Source organism: Fragaria vesca, linkage group LG4, assembly GCF_000184155.1.
Source record: "Fragaria vesca subsp. vesca linkage group LG4, FraVesHawaii_1.0, whole genome shotgun sequence".
In the NCBI taxonomy this organism is placed as follows: domain Eukaryota; kingdom Viridiplantae; phylum Streptophyta; class Magnoliopsida; order Rosales; family Rosaceae; genus Fragaria; species Fragaria vesca.
In genome coordinates, this window is record NC_020494.1 from 22764569 (window position 1) to 22771959 (window position 7391).

Sequence of the window (7391 nt, forward strand, 5' to 3'; positions counted from 1 at the left end):
ATCTTAGTGTAGAGATATGTTTAATTGAGTTCTAAGGATTTATGGAGTAATTTTGGTTCGATTACCCTAGTTAAACTTAGAATTGGACTAAGTGCTAGTTATGAAAGTTGTTGTGCTTGATGAGAGGATTATTCTGTTAAATTTTGGGAGGCAATAGACGCCGCTGCCGGCAGCGCCGCCTCTTGGAGGTTGTTTTTCAGGTTTTTGAGTTTGTTATAATGAGAGGAGTCTAATGAAGTATAATTTGGAATTTTTGGAGGAGTTTTGATAAGGTTTGGGATTTTTAAAATATTAAAGATTTTGCCGGTTGTTAAAATGAAAATCCGGCCGTGAGATTTCCTTGGTATTTATTATAGAATGTTAGAATTGATGAATTAAGGTTGTGGTGGAGTTTGGTGTGAATCCGGCGAGTTTAACCCTATTAAGAGTAGTGGGTTCAACGGAAGAGAGTTAGATGTTTTTATTCACGTAATTATTTTCCGGAATTGAAGTTTGGTCCTAAGCATGGTTGTTGTGCCAGGATTCGAGGATACCCCACTTGAGTGGTGATTCTGAATTCGTCAGGCTTAGGCCTAAATCTGTGAGTGGACATTTTGGTTTTTAATTAATATGCATGCAAGATTTTATAATTTAATATTTTATTTTCTGAGCATATATTATAACTTCGGCATATGAAATGATCTTGAAAATTATTTGAGATTGATGCATGGATTAAATGTTGGTCATAATTTATGGATTTGAGCTCGGATTGATAATTTGAGATTTGAGTTTGGATTTTCTTTATGATTTCCAGATTTGAGATTTCATACTAATTTGCATACTGTCTGGTTTTCAAAAGATGATAATCATTGAAGTTATTTATTTCATTGAGCATTTTAACGTGTGGGACACGTCGTGGAATTTAATTAGTTTCTTTGCTTTTTGAATTCTTTGAATACGGTTGGGAATCGTACTTATGCTTTAATTATGAGTTTCAGGAAAACTCACATGGATTTATGTTTCTTTATTTATGTCATACTTGTTGGATCATTATTATTCATCCTAGCATGTTGTTCCACCTTTCGAGGCGATGTAGCTTCCACGTTTTAAGTGGGGTTACTCAAGCCCTTTTCGCCTTCGGGTGATGTGATGTAGTCGACGACATCACGCAAGCCCTACACCTTCTCTGTTATCATAACATGAAGGTGTAGGGAGTATTGGAGTACTTTGCCTGGGAGGCAACCGAGTCTGGGAGGCTCACTTGTATGGTTAAATCTGTTTATTATTTATTGTTGTTTTGACTAGTGGGGCTAGTCCATTATTTTGGTATTTTCTTCAATGAAGGTTATTATTTATCTTTGTCAATATTTTGACTAGCGGGGCTAGTCCGTTTCCTTGGGATTTTCTTTATGAAGATTTTATCAAAACTTGCATGCAACAGATTTCTTGATTATTGGAAAATAGGAAAGTAATTAAGTTTGGTTAGTTATGTTGTGATCAGTTACTTGTTTATTTTTCGTCCACTCACTCTAACGTTTTTAAATTTCTTTCGCCTGGCCCTTTGGTTTAAATGCCTAGTTTGCAAGCTAAGTTATTTGAGGTCGAGCATACATGAAGTCGAGGCATGGTCAGAGGCTGCTTTCGCTTATTCTTTAGTCATTATTTTTCGTTTAACTTTAGATATGCTCTGATAACTAGTTAGTGAATTAATGTTGGTTATTGTTGGTTGTGGGATTAGTTTATTGAGTAATTGTTATATTGGGAGATGTGATGAACTTGGAGAGCAGGAAGGCTCCAGATGTTGAGGATGGATATTTGTTTATAGAAGTGTTAAGTTGGATTTTTCAGGTAAGGGTTGTCCATTTTCAAGGTAGATTATGCCGAATTTTCGATAAATTTTCCTTGGAGGTGGACCCCGCAGGAATTACATCGGATTTCAAGATGAAATTTAGGGTGGGTCCTGTCAACAACATGTAGTAGCAAAAAAACAAAAACAAGTATAAGTGTTATACAGTAGCAGAGACCATGACGAGTGATGTAGCAAAACTGAACAGTAGTATAATTCATAAATGAACTTTCCCTATCAATAGTAGCAGTCATAAATGAATTTTTCTGTCAATATTGCAGTTACTAAAGCTGCTACTACACTAGTTGAATTAATAAAAACCTGCTACTATATCATGTACTAAAAATAGTTGTTGCTACTACATTTGCTGAGCCACTAAAAACATGCAACCGCACTTGCTAAAGCTGCTACCACACTAGCTGAACCATTAAAACTCTGCTACTACATTTGTTGGAAGTGTAGTAACACCTAACTCTCCAGTTTAACATGCTACTACATTAGTTAAGCCACTAAAAACTTGCTATTGTAGTTACTGAAGCTGCTACTACTACACTAGCTGAACCAATAAAAACCTGCTACTACATCACGTACTGAAAATAGCTGCTACAACACTTGTTGAGCCACTAAAAACTTATTATTGCACTTACTGAAGCTGCTACTACCCTAGCTGAACCATTAAAACCCTACTACTACATTTGTTGGAAGTGTAGTAGCAGCTAATTCTCTAGTTTAACATGACACTACATTAGTTGAGCTATTGAAAACCTGCTACTGTAGTTACTGAAGCTGCTACTTCACTAGCTGAACTACTAAAAATCTGCTGTTGCATTTATTGGAAGTGTAGTAGTACCAACATTCCAGCAAGTGCAATAGCAGCTAAAACAATACATGATGGGGTCTGATTTAATTTGATTTATTTTATACAAGGGCAGATTAGTAAATTAAACCATGACACATGGCAAGCAGAAAACAATTCGTCCTTATTTGTTAAAAACTGTCTTTATTTGTTTACCAACAACACAACAACACAAGTGGATTTATTTGTGTTTCAAATCTTTTGGAGAATGTATATGTGATTTACTATAATGTAAATGATATGCCAAACTTTGTTGGTATCATGACTACACCACGCTTCCGCCACCGATTACGAGTATTATATTGGCAAACATCATCGCGAGCCTTTGAAAATTCACAAGATAGGTTTAGTTCGTTCCAAAGCAGGGCCAGTGTACTATGTTCAAGTTGTTGACCATAATGCAATATCGACCTTTCACCTTGAAAATTAATTTTCTGAAAGGGAATCCAATCACAAGCACACATAGGCTGTGTTTGTTTGTCATGATATAGTTGCTGGATAGGCAAATATAAATCCTGTCAGAGGACATGAGTCGTTTGGAGACCCAGATTTGTATGGGTTGGAAATCAAAAATCCTGTCAGAGGTGGGTAACAAATCTTGTTAAGATGGTGTTATTAATTATATCCAGCCTCAAATTTAACTCTTGATTGAAGAACAAAAAAAGCTTGTCTCTTTCCTCTGCTCGATTCTAGTTTCCTGACCTCATCCGCTCCATCCTAGTCTGCCGCGAATTCGGCTACGCCCCCGAGCTCCCCGACGGGACCCGACCCGATTTCTCCAATTTAATCCCCAAGACCACCATCCTCAATTGGTGCGACCACAACCATGCCGACTGCCCCCAACCGCCCGATTTGGCCTCCGTCAAGTAGTAGTAATATGATTCGGCTTGGACGGGAGATTGGAGGAGAATTTGAGCTAGCGGTCGTCCTCTTTGACGGAGAAGCGCGTGGTGAGCTCAGTGAGGCCTATAACTGTATCGGCGGAGTCAACAAGGATAGAGCCGGGCTGGGGCAACGCCCGGAAGTGGCACGTGAGGGGGTTGCTGAGGAGGACGGACTTAGAGGAGTCGGAGGGGGAGTCAGCCCAGAGGTAGAGGAGGCCGAAGGAGGAGGCGACGAGGTGGGGGGAGCAGAAGGGGAGGAAGTCAAGGGAGAAGCGGAGCCAGCGGTGGAGGCCTTTACGATTTTTCTTTTGTTATTTTAAATTTTCTTCTTCTGTAAAGGATAGAGTCTCAATCTCAATCCAATTCTTTTCTAGTGTAACAAACATCCTATTGGATAGGAGGCAGATATCTCAAAATTCAATCTAGTCAAGTTGGAACAAGACTTGATTAGAAATCCAATCTAGTCCATGGTACCAAACACGGCCATAAGCAAATATAGTAGTTATAATCTGAAGGCCCAACTTGAACATAAGGACTACTTGCTCACAGAAAAGTTTTAACTTACTCTTATCTTCTGGGCTTTTTTTTTTGTTTCAGTTCTACGACAATTCTTTGGATCCAATTTTCAGCAATAATCATCCCTTGAGGACCACCAAATCCTCGGAGCAGTGTTATTAGGTATATTAGTAAGGAAACTTTTCTAGTGAAGACTCTTAAGTTGAGGACTTGGTGAGGATTTTCGGTTTATAGTTTAAAAGACCCAATTTTTTTATCACATTTTAACATCTCATCCGTTCAGTTTTTAGGTTTATGAGTAGATTATTTTTACAAATTTTCAGCCAAATTGGTATTCATTAAGATAACAAACTATATCAAATTAATAGACGAACCAAATCTGTCAAATATGAACCGTTCAAGTTCATAATTGATAAATCACACTTATGAATGCCTTAACAATTTTCAATATAACTGAAAATTTGCATAAATGATCTACTCATAAATACCTATAAACTGAACGGTCAAGATGTGGATATAAGATCAAAAGGTGGGATAAGCCGAAAAGTCCTCAACTTAAGGATCCTCATTAGAAGGGCTCTCATATTAGTAAAGCAAACTCTTCCCACAATACTCACATTTGGAATCTCATAGACATTATCTGAGTGAAACATAGCACGCTCAAGAACGGGAAAAGACAAGTCTAGAGAATTTCCAGCACTATTGTAGATGTGAAGATCCAATGCCAATACCTTTCCCTCATTCGTGAATCCCACATATACAAATAAGTTATAATTATTACTTATTTTCCACACCAAAATACAATACGGGAAGGAAATAATGAAGCATATCATATATCTCCCCGACCTCTAGTATACAAGCAAGGTTAAGCATATCATATCATATACAAGGAGACTTTCTCCTTGCACAAATAAGCATAAAAGAGATTATACAATTTTCGCTACAAGATGGTAAGTGGCCAAACTGTAATTAGGAAACCAATCTTAATCTTTATTTAGCTTGTCTTGTATATGAAAAAAAAAAAAAAAAAAAAAAAAAATTGTATAACAACTATGTCAGAGTTTGGGAAATTAAAGAACAAGACATAAGTTTTCCCCTAGCTTAGCCCAAGTATTATCTTGTAAAGTTCATTTTGATATGAAAGATGAGCAAAACTTGATCTGTGGAGTTTGTTCTAAGAGTTGAGCCTATGATGTGGTTCATTTGTGTGAGTAATTGATTCCTTCACGAGGTTTATTTATGTTGCCATGTGCTTTTTGTTAATATAAATATGCGAGCTACTTTCTCTTGCATACAATTAAAAGATTGAGCCAGAAAATCACGAGTTAAAAGAAATTGAGTGCATCTTTGTGAGAAATTGAGTTAGTACTTGTTGACCCATGAATAAGTTGGTTCTTACTTGCTGGATTGGTTTAATCATCCTTGCATAAGGATTTGAGCATCATGGCTGTTAAAATAAATCAACTCTTAAGTGAAATTGAGAGTTTTAATACATGATAGCTTGAATTTTGGTTGACCATTGTAGGCGTTATAAGTTCTCTGAGATGTTTGGAAGACATTAGGGTGGTGTCCTTTGTTTAGTTAGTATTTGTGTTTGCTACGGACTTTGTTTAGTTAGTATTTGTGTTTTCTAAGGACTAGCAAAGCTTAAGTATGGGGGTCTTTGATAGGAGCATAAATATGCGACGATATGATGGTTAATTCTCCTTTTTATATCGTATTTTCCATTTGATTTAGTTATTTTTATGTTTATTAGGTGTTCCGGAGCAAAGAAGGGAATATGAAGCAAAAGAGGAGAAATCTTGAAGGAAAATGAATCCATGTCGTGCAAGGAAAGAATTATGAAGATTGGCCTGAAATTATCAGCTAATTCGGTAGAGGATTGTGATAAGCTCACAACGATCCAGACAATGAGTTATATATTAATAAAAAGCTTCAAGAGTCTACATTCCAGAAATTTTTACGGATCGTCAATACCTATTTTGGAGAAGAAGTTATGATCATTTTAGTGGCCGAAGGTCAGTCTGCCCGAATTTATGATTTGGACCAAAACTTCAATTTTAAGGCCCAAACTATATCGGCAAGCCCATGGACGAAAATTAAGGTCCTCTAACCCTAATATCATCTGATACACAAGACAAGGAGGGCGAAGAGGACCTCGGGAAGAAAAAGAACAAGAGAATCAGACGAAAAAAGATCTATCTCTTCTCAAGGATTTTCCAATCTTGGTCATTGTTGTCTTCCTCTTCCATGAACTCTTTTGTGTTTTCAATTTTCATTATGTGCAACTAAATTCATAGTAGACATGATTCATAACATGCTTTGATTTTCAATTTTGTTTTTGCAATTAATGACATTGAGGTTTTGTCTACCGATTATTCATCGATGAATTTTTTGTGTGTGTGCTTTGGAGACCTACTTAGTATACATGTTAGGGTTCTAATACTTTGATTATTTGATGTCTGGGTCAATATCAGATCCCTCAAATTGTCAAGAGAAGTAATCGGTAGTTTTCACTAGCGAGCAGACGAAACCGTAGGTTTAGCAAGGCGCTAAGTTTATTGCGACGCCTAGTGATTGCTCAAACTCTTTTCATGCTCATTGATCTCTGCTTATTTTACCTAATACATGCACCTTTAGGTTAGAATGTTTGAGAATAGTTTAGGTGTAGAGCACTTCCTGCCTACTGTACAAAGTAAGAGAGAGTAATAAATCGTGCTCAACCGTACCTAGTTAATCTAAGCATCTTCAATTGAGTTAGTTGGTCACAAATTGGACAAAGTGTGTTGTGTGATTGTCGGGGGTGGATACTTCCTCCTTAGCTAGTCTCATTATCTTGATTCTCAACCAATTTGAAATCAGTTTTCAGTTTTCTTATCTTCTGTCCGTCATTTTCCCATATTTTATTTCCCTATAAAATCAACTCCAAATAATCTCAAATTTTGTGTGCTAGACTCTCTGTGTGTCTAGTACACCTCTGCAAATTTTCATGTTTTTCTGAGACATCTAGGTTAGTTTTTCTTTTAATTTTTGACTGTTGTTCAATAGGAGCTGCAGTCACGTTTTATGACATTTGTTGAAGCTTTTAGTTTAATTTAATCCTCTGCGGGAGACCCTTATTTCTCTATATTACAATCAACAAATTTGTAGGAGAATAAGGAAACTAAATAGCTTTTAATTTAGCTATCGAATGAATACGATTTCTGGGTGTTGTTTGTTTTGGACTAATTCATTGTGTGATTTTTGGGTTTATGAATTTGTAAAGTACATAATTTCATAGAGAGGTTGAAGAAGAAGAAGAAGAAGAAGA